The sequence below is a fragment of the Lichenostomus cassidix genome, chromosome 4A (assembly GCF_008360975.1).
Source record: "Lichenostomus cassidix isolate B80296 chromosome 4A, HeHo_3.0, whole genome shotgun sequence".
NCBI lineage: Eukaryota > Metazoa > Chordata > Aves > Passeriformes > Meliphagidae > Lichenostomus > Lichenostomus cassidix.
In genome coordinates this window covers 5,191,976-5,216,327 of record NC_139485.1, presented here as the reverse complement: position 1 = coordinate 5,216,327, position 24,352 = coordinate 5,191,976, and the positions used below count along the sequence as shown (strand labels likewise).

The window sequence follows — 24,352 nt, the reverse complement described above, 5'->3', positions numbered from 1 at the left end:
ACATTAAAGTTACGTAATTTATGCAGGAAGGGTAAACTCCTGTTTTCCCCAAGGCAGATAAAAGCCAGCTCCACTAAAAGCCCTGAGTCAGCAGCAGTCTCTGCTAGGATTCAGCAAAGCCACAGACATCTCAAACTCCAAAGCTGTGCAGCAGAATTTTACACGTTTCAGTTCTGCCAGCAGCTTGTGACTCAGCCTCCTCCTCCCTGGAGTCCCCCATCTCTGAGAACGAGCTTGTCACCAAACTGCGATGGCAAACTGCCACCTGCACCTTCCCTGCTCCACATTCCTGGAGCTGGGATATCCCAGTGAGCTCTGGTGGGGAGGTGCTGAGAAACATCCACACAAAGTTTGGCAGTTTGCACATTGGATTCCGTGTTGCACCACAGGAATCCTTCAGCCTTTCTGACTCCAAACCTCTGAGAAAGTCTCTGCAAGAAAATGTGAGATTCAAAAGCCTGAATCCTGGAGGTGACACTCGCTGGGATTAAGTGGTGGGGCATTTAAATTTATGATTCATTCTAATGGGCTTTAATACCACCAGCACAGCAGACAGGAAACAGGTTATATCCTGTAGCAAAAAGCTTTAGTGAGGCTTTCTGAAGGAATCTGGAAATATATTGTGACCTGCTTTTGCAATATCTAGGATAAAGAAGCTGGATCTCAAGCTTGATTTGGTTCTCAGCAGGACCCTCACTGTTCTGTGCATTTCTAAACAAGCTCTGCAAGCTTCATAACTTGACCTGTGAAATGGAGACACCCTCAACATTTTACCCATCCTTTCTGCTTGGTTTGTAATCCTTTTTAAAAGGTATTTTCTCTTATTCTCTGTCCAGAATGTTTTTAAGAATGTTTCAGAGTATCACACATGTTCTATCATCACCCTGTAAGGAGAAGTCCCAATGCAGGCTCTGTGTGAAGAGCAGAGCATGAGCCAAAGCCTGAACCAACCCAAGACACCCAATTGTTTGTGAGATAGACAGAGTATGTGCTGAGCTGGGCAACTGTGAGTCACTGCTTCATCTATTGCAGATTTTGTTAAGTTCTCCTTGAGGGGAATCCATCAGGCAAAAGCTGCATTGAGAGCAGAGGGTGCAGATGGCCAGTGCATTACTCTCAAAAAAGAAAAGCTAGGCACTCTTCTGGCTACACCCAACCTTCTGGGACAGAAACACGTGAATAATACGATGATTTGGACCAGTAGGGTTTGACCAGAAACAAAGTGACAGCAGTGACCAAGTTTTCAGGGCAGTCTCATCCAAACTGGAACCCTGCACAGTATTTTCTCTGTACCTGAAGCAGCTCAGTATCAGAGGATCTCAAGTGCTATACAGTTTATTTAAAGATGATTTTTTTCTGCGCAACTGAATCTTGAGTGAGTCATCAATCACTGAGCTATTCTGTGCTGGTTTTCCTCTATTGCAATCTAACATTAAACTTTGTCTAACCACTCAGGACAGTTTTTCAAACATTTTTGAAATGCAACCCCTTTTGTCTCATCTGTCTTCCTGCCACCCTTCCATTCCCTCCAGCTCCCCTCCTCCCCAGGCATCACCACTTCCCTTTCTCCTCCAGAGGGGAACAAAACCAGCCTGTAGTTACTGTCTGCAGGTGTTTACTCACTCCCACATCTTAATGGAACCAAATTTCTGATCTCTCACTACCCTTAAAGAGGTCACAGTGCTCAGTTGAAAAAAAAAAAAATTGATTTACTAAACCATGCAGTATCCTAACATCCCAGGGCTATCCCACACCACTCACCTATGTGCCAACAACTTGAAAGTATTTCAACACTTCCCACATTTGCTACCATTGCAGATGAATTTTTTTTCTGCTTCCTTGGTCATACCATTAATAACACATCCCATACACTCCTCATGAGTTAGGCCCTGCACAGGTAACCATGTTCAAGACAACTGAGGGAAATACTCATTGAAAACACTCCCATTTTGAAGAAAAAATACTGTAAATATATAAAACATCAAAATAACCAAGAGATGTGCTAATAAAAGAAAGTTTGCAGATAGATAGCTTCTTCCTAGATCTAGGTAATTCAGGGGAACTTGCAATAGTCATCTATTTGGCAGTATTTTCCAGCAGACAGGACACTCAACTAACCTTCTGGCAGATTCTGCCGGTGAAAGTGCTCTCAGATTCACCTAATGCAGTCAAGAAACTAATGAGCTCAATCAGCCCACCGATTTCAGCAGCTTAAACCTACACATTTAAGGAGTTGTAGAGAATATTCCTGTGAACAGCTCTTTTAGCAAGCACCCGCAGAGAGGTGATGACAGCTTACAGTAACTTCTTCCTGTGAGACAGAAGCCTGTCTACAACCTGATTTACCTAGGGATTAAAGCCTCTTAATTTTTATCTACAGCATGAATTTATTTCATTAGACAAATTTCATTTATGTCACTTTCAACCAATTTAGAAATTAATCCAGCTTTTCCGTTCAAAATAGGCCTGCCAGAAAAGTCAGTTATACATGAAAACAAAGATAAAAGAACTGCTTATTTCCCTGTAAATTTTCCTTAAACAAACAAAACCAAATTAAGCATACCATCCTGTCATCTGAGCAGAGCACACAACCAGACAACCAAATACTTCATGTGTAAGACAAAGTATCTTCAGAGCAGGTGAGTTATACAAGCATTTGTACCAACATATTGCTCACGGAGAGGAGAAAAACACAAATCTGTAAAGATTCACTTCCAGAAGAGCAAACTCTGCTCAGATGGTGGAGTAAACAGCAAAATGCTCTCCCAGCACCTCTCAGCTGCTGTTTGGGCCTCAGGACATGGTTCTGCTCACACCCAGTGAACCTGAGCCCCATCTCCTGACCTTCTGCCTGATGCCAAGAGCAGCTCCCAGGGCTCTTGTCCCTCCATCCAGCACAGCCCCCAGGTGACTCCAGCTCTCTGAGCCTCAGTGTGGGATCATCCCACCTTCATCACCCATAAGGACAGGAATGTGTTATCAAAATGCCCCGGTGATGCCAGCAAGTGGACTGAAACATGTCCTGGATAGGAAAGCAAAATAAAGCCAGCAGGTCATTACCAAACTGACAGGGGAGAAATTCCTTCCACACATCACACCTGCCAACTGATTAAGGTCTGTTAAAATTTGCCAATAAAATGTATTTTTATATACACTCCCTTCTAAAAATTCTCTGGAATGCTCTACAGAACAGACTGTGCAGAGTTTCTTCCCAGGAAGACTTTGTTTTGTCAAAGCTGCAGGCAGGCTTACTACAGAGTAAGCCTACAATTGAGAGTCAGAATGTTCTCAAGAGTTATTATGTGTGTGTTTAACACATACAAGGCACATATTTATTTCAAGTATTTACTTTCTTCCTCTTGAATAGAAGGGGTAGCTTTTTTTCTTTTTCAGCATGTGGCTCTATTAATCTCATTTTAACATTTTCATCTTCTCTGGTTCCAATTCCTACATCACTGCAAGACTGCATCTCATCACTTACATCTAATGCATCATTTTAGTTTGAGTCATTAATCTTCACTTTCCATTCAAAAGATAAGCCATGTTTAATAGCTATATCATGTAATCTGCATCAAGGTTCCAGAAGAACTATTTTGCAAACTTCAGGAAAACACTGTAGCTATACCAAATTTAATTACACATCCAAATATCATTTTTAAGAGGCCAAAAGTTCTCTCTGCAACAGCAAGAGCTAGGAATACATTTTAAATAATTTCTGCTTGAGTCTTGGGAGAAAAAAAGAAGACAATGAGTTCCCTCATGTCCCTCTCCCCCAGGCTAGTTAATGTTATCTTTATACAATAAAGATAAGGACAGAGTTTCAAAAAAAAGACGTCAGCATTGATAAATATTTAGCAACCCAGAAGCACCCTCCCCAGAGAGGCAGAACACTTACAGAAGGTTAGATTGCCAAGAGAATAAATGAGCCCTATGCTGACAGGGCACACCTTGACAGGATTTAACCTGTGACAAGCACCATGGCTTCAAACATCTCTCCACCTCTCTTCCACCCCTTGCTCATCCCAAAATGAGTGACAGCACAGCCTAAGCACTGCCAAGCACGTAAAGGACACTAAGGCACAACAACCAAGAACCAAGTTATGTTCATACACTGATATATTTGATAGCTTTGTGTTAAATTTATTTAGAAAATAAATATTTTCTAAAGTGCTCCAACAACACTGGGTCTCTTCCACCCAACGATTTAGCTGCTCAGTGCACACAAACACACCATGTCACCAACCACATTCCAGATTTTTCCAAACAGAATCAAAGCACAGGAAGTGACACAGAGCTCTTTGCTTCTCCTCCTGACTTGCAATAGAGTTGTGATGCATCTGGTGCCTAAATTGATGTTGCAGAGACTGAAGAAGAGACTTGCAATGAAGATTTTTTCAGAGCTACTGCAAAAGGATATTTTTGTGCTTCATTCCTCCTTGACCTTTTCCCCTGTGGGAAGCAGGTGGTGGCACTCTTTAGAATGATCACCCAGCCTTTCAGCAAAGATGTGTCACATACTGGAGTTAAAATAAGGGTAACATAGGACAAGATTAAAGCAGTGAACCAACTGGTCAACTTGTCCTTATCTGAGGGAACACATCTAATTATATTCAAAAGACTTCATTAAACTTTGAAAGGAACTCTTTGCTTCTTAATTTTAGTGTAATAAGAACTATAAATAGAATCATTCACTAAATTAATAGTGCAGGCTCTTTGCAAGAAGAGGATAATATGAGAGCTCATCACAGCACTTCACATCACAACTAGGGTTTCAGATAAAGAGCAGATTTCAAAAATGCCTCATTCCTTGAAGTAAAATAGCCTATTTTTTAGGACAATTGATGTTTCTAGTTAGCTGTGAATGACCACTGGGGCCTCTTAGAGCAGTACCATTTCAAGGAAGTGTTAAAGGTTCCATATGAACAGTAGACACATATACAACAAATAAAAACTGAGAAACACAACTCTTTAAATGTCATTGGGACTCCCATAAGTATATACAAGCCATCAGCTTCAGGAAATCATTATGTTAAAGTCATATTCCAAGCCATGCAGCTGCTTCTCTGGTTCCTGAATTCATAAGCCCAAGATGTTTTCACAGGTTTTATTTAATGAATGTTCCTCAACATACAGTTAGACCTAAAGGCTCAAAAACTAGAAGGCAAATAAAAAGCAATAAAAATTCTTTGGTTTTCTTTAAATCTCATTATGTTTTAAGCCCACCTTATGAGCTGGAGAAGAAGTAAATAGTGAGTTTTGACTGCCCGAGGTTCCTGAGAGCAAAACAGCTTTTAGGAATAAAGCTGGGAAGACAATAATCCACAAATGTATTTAGATGGTCAGCACCTTTAGTTTTTCCCAATGGCAGCAAATTTAATAAACATGTTTACTGCCAGCAACTGAAGCACTGCAATTCAGGAAGACCTCAATTCCACCCTTTCACTCCTTTCCTTTACTGTATCTAATCAAACAGTATATAAATGCAGACTATTGCATTCTCCAGAGCCAGGTAGGTCCCTGTCTATGGGCTGTTTTTGATTTCTTCTCAGGACTGGATTGACAGTTCCTCTGTACACTATTCTTCTATTTTTCCTCCTAACACCCTTTAAGTCTTTCCTTGTTTCCCAATGCCAACGGTACACACACTCAAAATTTTCTCCCTGGAAATATCTGCAAAATTTCCATGTGCAAAAAGTGACTCTTTTCCCCTTGAAAAGCTGTAGGAAGCTCAGAGGAATCACAATTGACAGAGCCCTGACTTTTTTGGACACAGCTCTGTGTCTTCTCAATAGCCCTGAGTTCTTTCTGGAACACCCTGACTGACTACTTGATGCAAACTCTTACTTACAGGGAACTTCTAAACTTCTAAGGAAATGTGATGAAACACATCCATATAATGGATTAGATGATCCAAGACAGGGAAAGGAAAACAAGGTATCTCATTAATACCCTGCCCAGTGGCACTCTGTGTGTTTTACTGATGTTTAATACAGTGAACAGTACTCAATGCATTATGCTAAAGAGCCTCAGGCCTTTGGAAGATTCATTCTGGGAAACAAACAAAATCCTATTAAATGCATTTGTACTGGTAATCTCCCTGCATTATAGTAAAATAATCTGTGAAGAAATCAGAATACTGATTATGAGCAAGGCATCCAAAACAATGGGACAAAACAGAGAGCTGAAATTTTTTGTATTTAAAGAGTTTTATGTCAAGGACCTTCCACTTAATTAGCAGGTAGCACAAAAAACCCCTTGCAAATACATACAGATCTTAGGGAAGAATACATGCCATCTATTCATAAAGAAATCATAAGAGAAAGGAATTGGGTGGAAAAGGAAAGGAAGGCATAAGGGATATAGTGGCTGAGAAACTTTATAGGTTTACAAGAGACACTGAAGTTTTTTAAGAGAATTCAGCTTATTTTCTCTAAATCAATTTATCTGAAATTACTGGAGTGCATTGAACCAACACAAACATTATTTCATTCTGTTCTGACACCTCCTGCCAGTAGAAGACTTAATATTTAGCAAAAGCCATAGAGTCTACTTGGAAAAAACATAGCCAGAATCAAACTCGGGTATGTCTATCCTGCTACAAATCTAACTTCTTTTAGAATTACAATGTGCAGCTTCCCAGCTCTTATCCACAATGAATAACTTTCCTCAGTCATTAAAAAAAACCCTTTTTCTAAGCTGTTTCAATGTGATTTTGCTGAGCTCAGAAACACTGGAGAAGATTTTATTTTATTCCTTGGGATAAACCTTTCACTAGTCAGGCATTATAATAACCTCTCAATAATTCCATGCTGATCTTGAAAATTTCAAGCCTATTCCCTGTGTTACCAAAGCATTGTTTAGAAGTATAGCTGAGATTCACTCGATCCCAGTTCCAGAGGTGCTGCACAGGAAATCCAAGCACAATAACTATAAAACTGAAAGACCACACAGTTCCTTTCCCTCTCTGTTTTCTTCCCCCACAATCTCATGCTTTAAAATACTATCATTTAACACCAAATAACTCTTAACACCTGTGAATGGAATGCTTGAAATCTGCAGAAAATCGTGTGATTACGGCTCACACATCCCTCAGCTGAAAGGGCATCTCCAGCTATTCCAATCCCTTGGTGCTGTGTGTTTACCTTGCAGTAACTGCTTGGCAAACACACAGCTGGGAATAAGTGGTTTACTAATGATAGTTCCAATGTGAATTTACTAAAAGTCCACACAAAGCTAAATAGTAATGAATTACCAAGACAAACAACAAATTGGGTTTTCCATTCATTTATATTGCAGCCTGTACAAGTCTGCTGGTTTCTAGTGAGATAAATCATGATCACCTCAATAAGGGAAAGAACTCCCCGTAACAATTGCCAAAGCAAACACATCACAAGGATCCCAGCAGCTCCTTCTAGCACTGTCAACTATAAAACAACACAATCAACCCAAGGGCAAAGTTTGGCTGCTGAAACTTGATTACTTCAGGGCACTTCAATCTCCACATGCAGGTCATTTTATCAAGGTTACACTTTTTACATAGGAGAAGATTAACACTGATATCTCCTGGATCTATATGATAGCTGCACTAATATTGAACAGTAGAAGAATTCTGCATACACACTCAATTAGTGTTAAAATCATGGCTGTATTTTTGCATGGTCTACAAAATTACCATTGCTTTTTATGAGGTGATGTTCTCAGAGGAGACCAGGAAAGCCAGAATAGAGTTGCACACAGGTTGGTGCAGCTTCAAATCCCCTCATGATTTATTCCAAGGATATGCTTAAACGTGTCCCAACATATTATTTTTAGCATTATCAAACACAAAGATTTTTTTTAAAAGTCTGATTCAGTGCCCTGCAAGAATCATAATACTGCCTCAAAAGCCATGAAACTTTGTTTGAAAAAAAGCTGTAAAGTTTCTTCCCTGCCTCCCGTTTTTCTGATGCTACTAGGTGTCCTTGCTTCAGATTTTCAAGGCTTTCTCAAAACAATGGTCAGAAACAATTTCACTGAAAATGAAAGCCAAGATTCTCATGAACTCTGTTGACCACAGAAAACAAAGTGCAAAGAGAAGTATCACAGAACCATGACAAACCTGACAGTTCCTCAGTTCTGTATTTTTCTTCTAATTTCTGATACACTTGAGTGGTAAGCAGCAAATACTTGTGTCCTGGAAACACATCTCTTTTGTGTGTGTATTCACCTGAGCCTTCCTGACAGATTTGAACATTATACTTGAGGCTAAGTAAACTTCTTTTACTCTGAAGAAATCAGTTTATTTCTTTCAGGAAAACAAGGTCACCTATCAACATGTAAGACAAGGACAGAAAGGATACAAAGCCTGTATGATAAAATAACAAGACTTCAGTATAGGACATTATTTGATTAAGTTAAAACATTCCTCACCTGCCTGTTCAAGCGAAAACAGTAAGCACTGTTACTTAACTTTAGAGATAATAAACAGTATTTTGATTTTAGCAAGTGGCACTGAAGTAAATTCATTTTTATGCAACTGTAGGATGCAATGACCAAAGACATACTCTGAAATTATTTATACTTTAAAAATCAAACCATGCTGATTTAGGGCTTCACCTGCATGAGAGGTGGAAGGGGTTGCCAGTGACTTCACTTCAGATGCATTATGTCCTTTTATTATAATCACACAAGACTGAGACAAACACAGAATAAGCCCTGACTAATCTACCAAACAGGTGATTTTAATAATGACATGACAGTTGAAAAATAAGTCCCTTAATTTCAGGTTCTCTTTACCTTTCTAAAAGCATTGTAACATAAAAGCACACACACCAGATCCATTCTATATTGTTTCCAGAGTAGTTTTAGTCAAATAATGTTCTTATACTAGGAAAAAAACAAATCAAAATCTATCTGCATGCTTTGGAAATACTCCTTCAGAGACTCATGAACTAGGAGATTAATACCATGATATCTTTAAAGTATGTTCTCAAAACACCGAAATACCTGGGTTTCACTCCTTTGTGCTAATATAAATCTTCTTGCTAAGGAGAGTACTGAAGCATTACAAAAAGGTCCAAAATCTTATACTAAGCATCTCCCTGACAAGTAACACACCAGGATGGAGGGCCACTAACATTAAAAGTTGCAGGTTTCAGTAAGACACCCAAACCATTTTCAGAAAAACTCAAGAATGAAATAAAATATACATTAGGTGGTGACTGCACTACTTGAAAGTCAGGTTTCTGCGTATATACCTTTGTTTATAATGTTATACTGACAGAATCACCATATTGCACTGCATTTTACATCTGAACTGCAATGGAGAGGGGCTGAGAGAGAGAAAAATTATTAAGCTCTTGTCAACTAGCCAGAAACTGTTTCCAGCTCGTGTTTGTTATCTTTTGAATCTAAGAAAGGTCTTGTATTAATACAGAGCACAGCTGATTCTTCAACTGAGAAATAATCTGTTATTTCCTGGTAGAATAGATTACAAAGCACAATATTTATGACATCTATGTGATGTAAAGGCATTTAATAGATCTGAAAAAATCCATCACAAAAGCATAGTAAACACATAACAGAGCACACCATTTTTTATAGGGAATGGCATAAGGAGCTAACGTAGGAAAAATCTGTGGTAATAATTCATCCATTTCTAAAGAGAAAAAATAAAAAAATCAGTTACTGCAGATGATTGGATTTTCAGAGTTGTATGTGAGCATTTTACTTTCAAACACCAGTATATAAAGAACTAAGTACTGTTACTTATTTCCTTCATTTTCCCCTTAGAGCCAAATGTAATTCAAGAAAATCTTAGATGATTTCATTGGTCTAAAAAAAAAAATGCAAAGAACTTCATCACAAAAAAGAGTGTTCTACATACTACTAAAATGCAAGAGAAGGGATCTTTCTCTGCCTGTATCTCCTTCAGATGGGTTAATATGCAAAATGTAACTTTTAACAGGATCAGTATCAGCAGCCACTTCTTGCTTAGCCATTGAAATACCATTATGCACTTACAGAAATAAGAAACCACTTTCCTTTTCATTAAATTAGTCCTGAAGAACTCATCTGCAGAAATCTCAGAGTGTGCAGCGATATGAAGATGGCACCAAACATTTCTCTGAGAACTCTCAAACCTGGAGTTGTAACCAGCTCTGAAACCAAGTGAAGCTCCCCATGTGAGAGAGATGACAAACATCAGGACCCAAGCATTGCAGCTCCTTGCTTTGACTTTGTTTCTCATATTCCTTTAGCTAGCACACCACAGTTGTTAATGCCCTGCCTTTCACAGCTCTCTTTTCCACTGCATTTTATGTTCTGCACTGCTGTCACTTCCTTATAGAAAGTCAGACTGTGCACAGAGCAGAAAAAAATTTTATTTTATTACTGAGCCCAAAAGCCAATTATCAGAAGATAATACAGTCATGCAGTCAGGGCAGACACATCATTTCCTTTCTCTCCACGGGACCGGACAGGTCTCAGGAATTTTACATTTCATTGATTTGTTTAACGGGACTTTAGAAATGAATCATCAGGCACAGATCCTTTCTGCAGCACCAAGAGGCTCCTGCTGCAGTCAGTTGAGCAGAGCTGGTACAGAACACAGCCATGATTTCCAAGGGAATGGAAAACCCTGACTCGGTGCAAGACCCAGGGCTTTGCCTCCAAGGATTTCTTGGACTGTGCTTGCTTGTCCACGAGGTGTTCAGCCTCTGCATAAGAGCTTATAAGATGTCCAGATTTATCTTTGACACATACCAAAAACATGCTAGAATCTCATTATTTTGGTCTCTGAATAGAACACAGTTCAAAATTACATCCCATATAGGGTTTAAGGAGCCCCAAATCAGCCAAATTAAGATTCTCTTCCAAAGAGAGCTCTGATGATGTAACCATTTAAAGAACAAGATGGTGTTCAAATTAAGTTTGTTGAAATACCTTATAATTTACATAAACAAGTCCATTCTTATACACAGAAATACCTGAAAGCTGTTGCAAAACAAGACCTCCCAACTCAAATTAAATTGGTTCTTGTATAACTGTACAATAAAATAAAGATGGCTTAAAACTCCCCTTCAAGTAAGTATATCTTCAAAATATACAAATGCATTTTGGTTTTTGAAGCTTTCATCAGCATGACAACTTAGAAACAGTTTTCACCTTTTCCAAATGGATTGGAAAGAAATAGCTAGACATTCTTTTAGTACTCTTTTTCAAAACATATTATCCTCATCTATCCAGACTAAAATGGTTCTAGCATTGATGACCCTTATGACACATGTAAATAACCTTGAAATCTATCTATTCATGAAATGAATCTAACAGTACTGTAGAACACAAACATGCCTTTGTTTCAAATGTGGAAACAATATTTCAACAGGCCTGGAGAGGGAGAACTTAACAACCACTTTGGCTCTGTTTATTGCAGCAATCATTTTTATTCTAGACTGAACAGTGGAAGAATAGTTTAGTGGCAAATTGGTTGCATTTCCAGTATGTAAACTACATTACAAGATGAAGTAGAAAGAACACCCTTTATTAAGGGATTCTGTTTTTTTCAAAACTAGATTCAGCATGACAGCAAAAAGCAGAATGAACCAACACTCAGCTGTGTCACACTGTATTCTCATTTACACTAGTCAGATTGTCTCAGCTGGTTTTTTACTGTCATGAATTCAGAAATCAATTTCTAACACCGCTTGTAAAAGTAGGGTTTTTATGTAACTGTACACAGCACTGACATATATATGTGTGAAACACAAAGAATAAACCACCATCGCCTTACCAGTCCTCTTCTCCCCTGGATTTCTGCTACAATTGCTCTTTTGATGCTCTGAAAATAAAAGAGAGGGAATAAACTCAGACCGAAAAAAAATCATTAGACTCTAATCCACTTCTAGATTTTCAGTATAACAATCTGTTATTGGTGTTATCTGAGAGGTATTGGCATCAGAAGACCTGACCTTGACCTTTTAATTCTGAGGCAATATTTCCAGAGCAACTCAATGTACATGACATCTATACACACACAAGTGCATACACAAAAGTGAAAAGTCTTCCTTATGTTTCCGTGACTGTTTGCAATGTTTTACTCTTTACAAAAACAAATATTGTTCTCTTCAGCTGTATTAAGTTCAATATTATAATGTCATAAGTAGAAATCCCATTAAATAGTCTAATGACATCTGACTTGAGCACTTCCCTAGGATTTACTTTCTTGATTAGTTTGTAAATTACATCATGTGCACATTTAAACATGCAGAAGATAGTGTGCAAAGTAAAAATTTTTACTTCTGAGTACTATCAGAGGTATTTTATCTCTATAAAAACACAGCAAAAATGCACACATATAGGCCAGAGGTAAAATACAGTCAATTAAAAAAACAAAAACAAAAAAAATCCAACCAAAACCACAAGGCAGGAGTGCTTGCTTTCTATTTTGGCATTTCCATCAGCTGTCTGATCGTTTTGCTGACAATCACCACTCCCAACCACTCTGTGGGTACTCAGAGAAGGTCATCTCACCTCCTCTCTGGTGCTGAATCCTTGAACTCTACTTCAGCAAACTGCAGTTGATTGTCTATATGGTATCAGCTACCTTTTGATACTGCAATACACACCTTTAGTGTTCTAATCATAGCATTTGTCTGAGTGACAATTCATCAGAAACGGGGGAAAATAGCATTCCAAAGCATAGACTTCATCATTAAATGAGAACAAAGAGGAAAAAGACTGTACTCAGACTTAGGAAGGAATTTTATGAGATCAGATGTTCTCTTTCCGCTGTCAGTCCATAATTTTTACATGACTCACACTGTTTCATGTGTGCCCTCAGGGATCCACAGCTGGCCATAAGATCTACTCCCTGACTGCCCTCAGTCCTGACCAGCTGTGAATCACATTTTTCACAATGTGAGCTCTTAAATCAACCAGCATTATCCACTTTACACTACAGCCACAGATTGTTAATCTCTTGATATCAAGATAGAAAACATGCTGTCATTTGCTGTGTCCAGCTTTCAGATTTGAATTATTTTACTGCTTGTAAAAGCTGCATGCCCTATGCTGCTGATTGCTGTAATTGATTCAAAAATCTCATTTGAAGTGGAGTTTAACAAGCTGATTTGTACCATCTCTGAGTAACCTTGTCCAGTGGAAGGTGCCCTGCCCATTGCAGGGAGTTTGGAACTGGATGAACTTTAAGGTCCCTTCTGACCCAAACCATTCTGTAATTCTATGATTTTGAGCTCTGGAAGGCACCTGTGCCTTCCTTTAATGGTATTTTCGTGGTTGGTTTTCTTTTTTTTTTTTTTTCCTTGGAATATGGACAGAGTCACTGTTATATCAATAAAGGCCTCAGTTCCAAAGTTTTACTTTCAACAAAATATGTCACCACCAGGAAGAGGTATTTTAACTTGGATACAGTAGTCCTGATCCAGTCTTGGCTGTGTGTCCTCCTGCAAAATGAGAACATCATTAGCTAGAAAATGCAAGACTAAGTTCTACAAGGTGGTGTTTTACAGTTAGACCAGGGGAGACAGAAGAAAAACAGAAGCTAGAATTATATTGGAAATTAGGAATGATCTTTGGGCTTCCCTCATCTTTAACCAACTCCAATGTAAATTCCTTAGCTCCTCTCCTACCAGAGTTCTGAGTATGTTTTCCTACACAAGTGTCTCTCAAATAAGAGCTCAGGGCTACAATCCCACTGCTGTTCTGCAGCTGTCAACTCTCCCTTTCTGGACTTATTGGCACTAAAAAAAATTAAACAATAGCCTGATTCTCAGCAGGGCTTTGCTTGGCTAATTGAGCACAATAATGTACACGAAGAGCTTTTTTGTTCAGAGCATTCCCAGGTGAACCAGGTCAGCTCTAATTACTGGCTAAAACATTTCCATAAGTACAGAATTAAAATGCTATCTGGGCAAGCCTGATCTGCTTCTCCTGTTATTCCAGCAGACATGGGCAGGAATAGCTTTGGACATCTATAGTGCAACTATCTACATCTGATCTGCCAATTTAGACTTCACAGTCAGCACAGGGAAACAGGCAATCCTACAGCCTGAGCTGCTCACCCTTTTCCAATGTGCACCTTCAGCTGAGATGATTTGAATGAGGGAAACCTCTCCTGCTCTGCTGGCTGGGAACTGAGTGCCCAGAGCCAGCTTTTAGTGCACATTCCTGCCATCCTCAGCTCCACAAAACTACCCACCAGCAGCCTTGCATTTGCTTTCACACAGTTAAGTCATAGCTCTGCACAGGAAATTTTATTTAACTAATAAATGACAAATTCATTTCAAAAACTGTTTTGGATTGCTTGGCTTAAGAGAAGCTTCCCTCAGAGACTGGTGGATATGAACTGAGCAAATCTCACTGTTTCCTTAGCACCACCACCCCGGTGCTCCTAAATAGCAAAGGCCAATCTCAAAGAACATGTGAGTCATGTCTTTATAAAGCTCCAGGCCTGGGGCTGTACTTAAGTGGTACTTGAAGAGAATGGTGAGACAAGAACAGAAACCAAGCAAGCTTGTGGCAAAAAAAAATGTACCAGAAAAGCTTTTTAAAAGCCCAGATAAAATACAGGTTCTTGTAACTCCTGATACAACAGAGAGATAGTAAAAAAAATTTTATTCTTACTTTCTCCTGACAGATTTTCTTCATATGCACTCAGTGAAACATGAGTTTCCAAATATCACGGGCTACTTTATACCTTCTTCCTTTCCTCTTGGCTAAAAGCTAATAGAAAACAAACCCACTTGAATTAAACTTCCATCTTCATTTTAGCTTCTCAAAGCAAACTGTCAATTCTTCATGAGGACAGAAAGAAGGTATAATGAAAGACAAATAAAAAACATACCTAACAGTGGATTGAGGCATAGCAACAACATTTACCCTGCAACAAGTATTCCATGCACATATTTGACTGTGGTTGCAGTTTGCATAGAAAGGCAATTCTAACATGATATTGCATACTCCTGTACAATATAACAAAACACAAGTGATCAAAGATGCCTTTAAAACGAAATATATGCATTTAACAGGGTGAAATAAAGGAGCAGAGAAAGTGAGTCCCTTTTAAACTCCTAACATGACAGTCTGCTTTGTGTAGTGCCATAGCCGATTACATTTATTTGAATCCACAGAAGCTAAACCAAAACTGTTTGTCTTAAACTTTTAATAAGCAACTGGAAGCAGCACAATAGCCACTGTAAGTAAGGTCCCTGCAAGCTCCTGTGCATCAGCACTTCCCACAAGCCTGCAGTGCTTGGGGGTGTGCTGGTGTGAGATAAAATATGTTCTGCTTCACGTAGGAGCGTTCCAAGCCATTAAATGCCAGATCTTCCATGCACAAATAAAAGGCTTCAGAATTCTTCTCCTTAGGATAATGGTATTGATATCCCTTCATGACTGTTTAGAGTAATAGATGCAAAAGAGCAAAAACACTCAGTAATGCTGTGCTTTATTCCACAGTGCCTGTGAGTGCAGAAGGTGGGTATGTACTGAAACACCTCATTAGCTCCTGTTTATTCTGGCGAATTTTGGATCAGATTTTGAAGCCCCATATTCCACAAAGTGTTTCTAAGCATGAATCAGGGCAGATCAGACTGGATATCTCTTCAATCAGCCAGGATAGGGACATCAAATTAGACTGTAGGTGAGGGATTAAACCAGAGAAACATATGGGGATCTTTTTATTCCCTAACAAAACAAGCCTTTTTCTCTTATGACTTCTCCATGGTTCCCGTTGTGTGAGAAAATTGTTAAAGGGAAAAAAAAAAAAAAAAGCCCCAGCCTTATCGAGTTGTAAATATTGTCTAAACAGGCAAGTCCTCAAGCTTTTATCTGATCTCATCAATTCTATCTGTACTGATGAATTTTAGAAATACTGATCCCATTCACTAATTCTTACACATGTACTTTCATTCCTAAGTAACTTCATAAATGCTTGCTGGGATTTGTGTTTGCATTTTGTTGCTTCCATCAGTCTCTGATCATCATTAGTGCTAAATCAATATGTATCACATTTCTAGGCCAATTACTACCTAAAACAAATGAAATGAAAATTGTATACATTTCCCACAAGCTCCTTGTTTCCTTCTCCCACCTTACTGATTCCATTACCTGTGCCTGCTCAACTTTCAAACTTTTATCTAAATCACTCTGTCCATTATTAAACTGAGCTACAAATTAAATACTCCCTGGGCCTTTACCAGGATTTTTTTTTATTTGCACATAATTTAAATTACGACCATGACATTTTTCTCAGAATAATTAAGATGTTCCAAGCCAGCATCCATCCTCACTATTATTTAGGCAGCTCTAGTTACTAATTCCTGGAAAAATATATGGGATTTTGTTGCAGTCTGGAGACCTATTGCCCGAAGTGCCAGGAGAGGAGGGGAAAAAAAAAAAAAAAGTGACAAAATCAATTTCATCATTATGTGAGCCTATTTTTGACAAACAAATAAAAATACAGACTCAGTTGAGTCAGAGCTGCCATTGACTCTCCTACCCTGAAAAAGATTATTTTCTTCCAACTTCTTCCCAGGATTTTTCCACAGCCACTGCCTGCAGTAGAAGGTTATCTGCAGGAAAGTCTTTGAAGTTCAGCTCCTCGGGCGAGACTTCTGCTGTGGGGAGGATATGTGCTCTAACTCACATCATCCTTCCTCCTCAGAAGTCTTCCTCTCCTCTCCAGGCCTCCTGGGGAGCTCATGCTGCTCCCCACTCAGCACATTCATTTGGCCATGAATTTCCCTTCGGACTGAGGCAGTTTTCTTGCTAAAAATCTCTGAGATTTCAGAATGTCCTTTTTCTGTGCTGGATGGAATCCAAAACCTTTGATGTTTTTTCAGCTAATTAAAAGATAGACAGTCTGCCCCAGAATAACTATCTTTGATAAAAATATAAATTGATCAAAAGCGATTTCTGTCTGGTAAAGGACAGACTATTTCACAGATAGATTTCTTAGCTAAGAGACCTAAAATCATAGAAGAGCAGCTCTATTATCATCATTATGACAGAGAAGTAAGAAAGAATACTTATTTTGGGACTCTCTTTTCATGACAGGATCACCAGACACTCAACACCCCTTGGCCACCACAAGTTTTCATCCTAATTCCTCTTTGTCTTCAATTAACTGAGCTAGAAAGAGATGATATCTCCCAAGAGCAATAAGGAGTTGGTGAGGTCAAGACCCTTGTTAAGAGAGTTGAACAAATATCCTGAGTTTTTGTGCTGTTGGCCCAGCAGCAGAATCAACCATCTGCAGTGGGATCCCTCCTCTGAGAGCCATTTCACTCTCCTGAGGATACTTGTGGAGTCTTGTTTATCAGACAGACCACAGAGCACAATGCTCAACCCAGGGAAGTCTAGAGGGAAACTCCAAAGTTTTATAAAAATTCAGAGGGATGAGGCACAAACTGCAAGTTAGTTGGCTCCATAGTACATATGTGCTGTGGCAGCTTGGAGAAAAGCAGATGATCTTGCTGCTGCACAGATCTACTAACCAACCACAAGGACATGGTGTGAATCCTGCTGGGGAACTGCCAGGTTAGTGTGCTAATAGAGCAAAATGTGACAATGGCTTATTGTACTTTCAGCTGTAAACTAGTTAGAAATAAAACATTACGAACATATTGGGGTAGGTTCCCAACAAAGGCAGAGGCAGATAGCTCAATGCTCCTGTATTTTATTAAGGAGAGGAAAGCTGTTTAATTGGCTCATTAATGGACAATGCGATATTGAAAAAGCATTTTCTGTTTAGATATCAAAATATGCAGCTTCAGAAATAACAGTAGTGGATGAATCAAGTCAAAAGGACACAAAAGGAGAATGGCTTTTAAAAAGCCAAGCCAGAGATAAAATTTCAAGATGTCATTTCTCCACGAGCACTTGCTCAGTGCTGCTCAGAAAGACTAAAGTTGGGAAGAGGAATGTCAGCATCTGACCACATCACAAAGCCTTCTCCAAAAGTTTCTGAGCACTATAAAACAACTGTCTGAATCAGGCTCACCCTTCACTTTCCTGGCTCACTGACAACTGATTATGGGCTGAGGCTTTTCCCCTGATGTCTAGGAGATGTGCAGCAAATATTCCAGCTGCAGGAGAACTGAAGTGGAGATGTGGGATCTGGGAGCCATTCTAATCCCTGCTGGGAGCAGAGCTTGGGAAGGTGTCAGCTTGTTCAAATGCATGAAGGAGAAAGAAGCTAGAGCACTAATGACAGTACTTTCAAGGACACTTCATTGAACCAGACAGAGGAGGACATTGGCAGCCAAATTTCAAGCCTGCTTTAAAAAATAGAAAAGTTCCCTCTGTTTTATCTGAGGAAACCAAGAAATATATTAGAGCTAAAAACAATCATAGGAAATCGCCAAATTTTTCTTTTCTTATTTAGGATGGTACACTTTGGGGAGATTAGTTTCATCATAACTGGATCTCAAAATATTGTCTCTAATAATGGTTTTTAATTCAGGCTGCTTGAAATGGGGGCAGGGGAACTTGACCTCTGCAGTGTCCACACAGATATATACCAAAGAGAGTCCAATATATCATGGTACAGATCCTTATTATAGCAAAGTTTGCATCCCTAAAAATCAATTTCTTTCTGTTTTCCTTTCTGTCTTCTCTTCTCTTGTCTCCATCTTCCTCTATCACAGGAATTTCTTTAAAACTCCTTTAGTTTCAGGTTTTGTAGACATTTATCAGGAGCTTTGGGAGACAGGACATGTTAACTTCTGTTCCTGCTCTCATGTTAAGGATAAAGATATAACTGTAACTACACTGAGCCATGTTTGTATTGTACTGCATGACTACATAACGTAATTATTTTCTAATATAGAATTGTCAGTGAGCAGGTAAGGGATCCAGACACAACTTTTGCTGTGACCCCTACTAAACATCTGTCTCTGGGCAGGTTATCAGACTGGCAGATTTGTGAGGGTCTCATTACCCATGTAATATGTAGGTACACCAATCTTCACTCTTGGTGCCAATACAGTTAATATACTCTTAATACACAACAAACAGAAGGCTTACAAAGTCATCAAGGGGGAGGGGTGGTGTGTTGGTCTTTTTTTTTTTTAATTTATTGATTAATAAATTAACTAAATCATTTCACAAACTTCGTTTATCTAGTTCTCTGCAGCCAAATCCCAGGCTATGCCCATTGATCTGTGTAGACACTGATGTTCAATTTAATCACCCCCAGGAGTATGTCCCAGTATGATACTTTTTGTTCCTGACACTCTCACTCTTAATGCCATTGCTCCTGTCCTCAAAGTCACCACGCCAGAACCTTTCAGGTTGTCTCTTCATTTTTACCATGAGGTAAAAATATTTCTCAACCTGTCCCACTTCCAAATATATTTCAGCTGTGAAAACCCTTTCACATTAAAGACAAAATAACCTCTCTTAAAATTAGTAGCTCCAATGGCTCACAAAGGAATTATTCTGTGAATGAAAATTACTTGCATAAGGACGTGTGAGATCTGTCCCTTAAACTTGACATAAGAACCTGCCACAAGGTGGTAAAATGAATAGCCAAGTCACATTTATTTCTCCTTCTCTGGTTCTGTACAGAACTTCCAGACTTTGCCAGCAAGTGGTCTTTGTATCACTCTAAAAAGTACTTTTATAAAAAGGACATACTGGCAGTACTTTCTTTACAGCTTAGTGATCTCTGTATTAAAGCATTCAACCAGGCTGTTTCATTCGGAAGAACTTCAATTAATATGGCTAAATCCTTGGGATTTTTCAAGTGAAACTTGTGGATTATGAAAGTATTCTAGACAGAGCCTCAGAAAATTATATTTCTATTCAAACACATTAAATTCATTATGTACTTCAAGCAGGTTTAGTTTCCATGAAAGCAAAAATATGTTTTAAAAATCCATCAAAACTGATTAATTATCCTGCTATTTGACAAGTATTGGCCAATCAAATCTTTTGGGATATTACATTTTCATCTCCAGAAATTGTCCTTTTTTTGCAAAAATCACGGTAGTAAACAGAGGCATGGTTTCTTTCAATGTATTTATATAATTTGAAGTATAAACATTACTTATTACTATATATTAACTCAATGTATACTTTGGCTGTAATTCAATACTAGGAGTGTAAGCACAGAGAAATGGTTGATTATCTCCAGTAATACACGTGGTTTATACAATTAGGATTTGGAAGACTCAATCAGATTTGAATGTAGTGATGATGAACACCATAACAGCTGTTTTGCAGCTGGGTTAGAAATATATCTGTGTTATGATAAACAAATTGGTGATTGTTGAGGTTACTGATGCCATGGAGCTGAATCCAGGCTCTTCATTGCTTTAGTGAAGAGAATAGAAGGTTCACTATGGTTGTCTTTCCATGTAAACAATGGTTTCAATTTCATACTCAATAAGCTACTGAATAACAAAGTTCTTTTTTTCTTCCTTGGGTTTTGTTGAAGAAGAAAACAAAATAAAGGTTGCCTGATTAGCCACGTTTTGCAGTTCGCAAGACACAGTGAAGCTCACTTGTAATTCCTATGCAATAAGTGGAGCATACTGGGACTCCAAAGCATTTCCCAGCTATCAGAAGCCATTCTCTAGTTTTTCCCAAGTATAAATTAAGAAATCATTTCATCAGATAAGTAAAATAATTTTAGGAGGTCATACATCAAGCCACCATACACAATTTAAGTCATCTGGATGAAATTACACTAAAACAAATTCTAGAGAAAGAACCCAATGGAAATTGCTTGTAGAATGCGAGAACAGTCTAGATCAAGACAATTAATTAATCTAAATTAAATTAATAAATCAATGGATTGTCTCTGTGTGAAAAGAAACAGAAGCTCAAAAGTTGAATACTCAAATTTTTCTTTCCAACAGGTAGGCTGGTTTAAAAAGCAATAAGTGGAAAAGTTATTTCCAGCAGCATGAAAGAGCATCTTGCTCTTACCATTAGTTGTTTTCCCCCTGTGTTACCTGTTTCTGCTTTTAAGACTGAGTCACAGTTGTCACTTGGCTTTCTCGATGAGCAATCTATTAAGAATGTTTTTTCATGTGCAAAATAAAGCATCTCTTTAGTTTGACTCATGGGTTTTCAATGTGCATTTCATTTGCACAATTGTAAGCTCACAGTATATGTCCTCAAAAGGAAAATGGGAAGGAAAAGTAAAAACAAAGTTAAATTCTAACTTTTGAGTGTTGGGATGGCTTTGAATCCGTAACTGTGAGGTATCTTTAATATATTATTTTCTATTGTATTCTAATATATTCTAGATTTATAGAGTCACTTTCTGTTAGGTTAGATGCCACACTGAGCTCCTAATGTGGCCTTAGCAGCATAACTGTTTCAAACTGGTAAAATATGTCTAAATTAGAAATTCTGTTCCTTGTGTGTGGTAGGGGTGGAGGAGCTGCACTTAAATGGGTGGTATTAAAAATTCTTCTCTTTATCAGTTTCTACTGATTGGCTCCACAGTGACTGCCTCTGAACTAATTATCAAACTATAAATATTTATAGGCTGACCCTAGGAACAAGCTAGTTACCTCACTACTTAACTGACTGCTGAACTCATTCCATCCCTGAGGGGAAGAGTTCTGCAATTTATCTGCATCACCTGCTTGATCTACTACCCAGGATTACACAGAGACCTTCAAGCAAAACATTGCAAAGTTCACACACACACACCAGAGCAGTTGTGTTTTATGCAAAGTTACCAAATGAGGAACTTGCTCTTCCCATCACACTTACATTGTAGTTACAAAGCCTGTGGTCCATCTGTCTCCTACTATGCACAGCAGACTCTGACACAGTGTTCTGACTCATTACCCTATAGGATAAAGAGTTGGTTTTCTCTGCCCCTCCGTAAGAAACATCTTTGAAGAGGTACAGTTTTAAGGTAATGGAAAACCATCTGGAGAGTCAAACTGATTTTTGTAAACCATTAGGCCTAGTGAAATAATAAGATCCTGTAGAATGATCAAATGACAGTCATTTTCCCATGGAGGCTCTTTGAGGAGTTATAACTGGCAGCAATCAGGTTCTTTGTGGGGTGACACCACTATAGCTCATAATCCACTTGTGTCCTCAAGACAGAACTACCCTTGTTCAGCTCCATTTACCACTTCTAGACTGACACACAAAGGAAATTTTCTGATTCTGAAAACCTCAGTCTCTGCAGACCTTTACACTTTCATTTCCCTAGAAGAGCTTAGGGATTCTTTTATCCCTCCTAACTTTTCAAAAGAATTCACTTTAACTTTTGTCTGCACCAACAGAAAAACAGACATTTATGAGCAGGATCAAGGCACAACAGGGAACCACTGTAACCTAACTTCAAGTCACACTTTTGCAGGAAAGTCTTAGAAGCTTAATGCTGAGAATTTCCATCCTTTTTTAAGCTTGAGTCACACCAGGATAATTTAATGCAGCTTTTGACTGAAAACCTGTGCAGGTATTCACCTTACACTCACAGCATACAAAGAGTCTGAACCCCTACCACTAGGGCAATGGGAGTTTTGCCCAATGAATGTAGAATCAGACCCATATATTATTTTATTTATTGCTGTAATAAGAAGACTGGCCTACGTACATACATGAAGTCTAGCTAAAAAAACACGTACTCCAGGCTCTAAAATTCCTAGAGCCCTTAACAGTTATTAAATATTGACAGTATTAGGATAATCAAATTAATATGATGGAGTTAGCCTCTCACAGGAGGGTAAAACAGCCTTTTGTTGTCCCTTAGTCATGTAGAAAATTACCTATAAAATTGAAGTCTTGCTTTTTTTCTGAAAATTTCCCTAGATCTGGACTATTTCAGACTGATAAGAACTGAAGTTTCACCAATTCAGCTGTAAATCATCAATAAATAAAGAAATTGTCAGGTAAATGCATGGCCAAAATTGCATCTCAACTTCACAGAAAATTATTCTGATAGATTGTTATTTAAGTCCAAGTCACTATGAGGCGTAACATGAATAATAAATGTTATGATTTAAGAAAATAATTTCTATCCATTTCTCACACTAACAAACAGCATTACTAGCCAGCTCTTCCTTTTATAATACAGGCCTATCTATATAAAAATGTAAAGCTGGGGTGAACAACACATTTAGAACATCAGAAGTTACTTGCAAAAAAATTACTTGAATAAAAATTAAGGTGGGAGAATAAAGGAAGTTCCTAAAAAATGAGAAGACAACATTGGCAAGACTATCAGGTAACCACAGGTCATTGTATTGCTTCACAAAACGAATTAAGTGATAGTAGTGTCTAACTAATATTAGTACCACCATAATGACTTTTTAAACATGAAAACTTTCCATAACCCTCACAAAACCCAGGCTGCAGGTTGCTCTGCCCAAGGGCTGAAGCCCTTTTGTCCTGGGTTCCCATGATGAGTGCCATGCAGAGCATTTGACGTTTGCTGACTGAACTCATTCTGTCAGCAGAACAGTTGGTATTTCACACTGGAATTCTGACTGTACTTCAAGGACAAGTCATCTGATCAAAGGGTACCACAAATCTTCACAGTGGATGACAGAGAGAAAATGGTAAAGTCTTATTCATGTGAATGACCATTATGAATTTGAGATGCTTTTCTAAGCCCTTTCATCATTACCCATTGCCATTTTAAATAACCCCAATTCCTGGCATTGCAATTATCCTTCAACTGCATAATATTATAGCTGAATAATCTGTGAGAACAGCGTGAGCTACCATATACACACAGACACCCATATGTGTGTTTGAAGTCATTTTTTTAGCTGAATGAAGGAAAGGGTAATGAGAGAGAACAATCAGGGAGGAAAATAAATCCTTTGCTCAGTTCTGTTCTGTGGATTCAAAGCTTGTGTCCTTGGGAGAGAACAAGACACTGATCAAGAAAACTTTGGCTGGTATGTGTCCTTGAGGTAAACAAGCACTCTGCTTGATTCAGCTATGCAAACCAAACATGCATGGGAATCAGGAATATTCTTTTATTAAGAGGAAAATCGGATGTGAAACATGACTGATTAAAAACCCCACCAGAACCTCAGTAAATGAGTTCAAGAAAATGAGTATGGCTAGCCAGGTGAAATAGTGTACAAATACAACTATCTGTTAAATATTTTTCTTAGGCATTGTTTCTTCACAATCCTGAAATTTGTTTAAATCACTCAGTGCTATCTGAGGAAAATTTCACGGAGAGCTGAAAATTATTTTTATACAAAGTAAGATAAAGTAATGGCTTAGAGATCATGACCCAAGTTTTTGTGGGCAGAACATCACCAAAGCAAAACTTCCATGCTTCAAAAACAAATCAATAATTAGGAAAGTATTGAGGGATTAAGAACTTCTGCCAAGAATGGCATTTACTGAACTACTC

At 38.4% G+C, this 24,352-nt stretch overlaps 1 long non-coding RNA gene across 2 annotated transcripts in view; it reads right to left on the bottom strand.

The window, feature by feature from the left end:
- LOC146437378 (uncharacterized) overlaps positions 1 to 24,352 on the bottom strand; it is a 291,738-nt gene that overhangs the window by 60,654 nt on the left and 206,732 nt on the right. For both annotated transcript variants that reach the window (XR_014852200.1, XR_014852199.1), the window contains exon 4: positions 11,771 to 11,818. This is a non-coding gene — a long non-coding RNA (uncharacterized LOC146437378). The remainder of the gene's footprint in view (positions 1 to 11,770; positions 11,819 to 24,352) is intronic.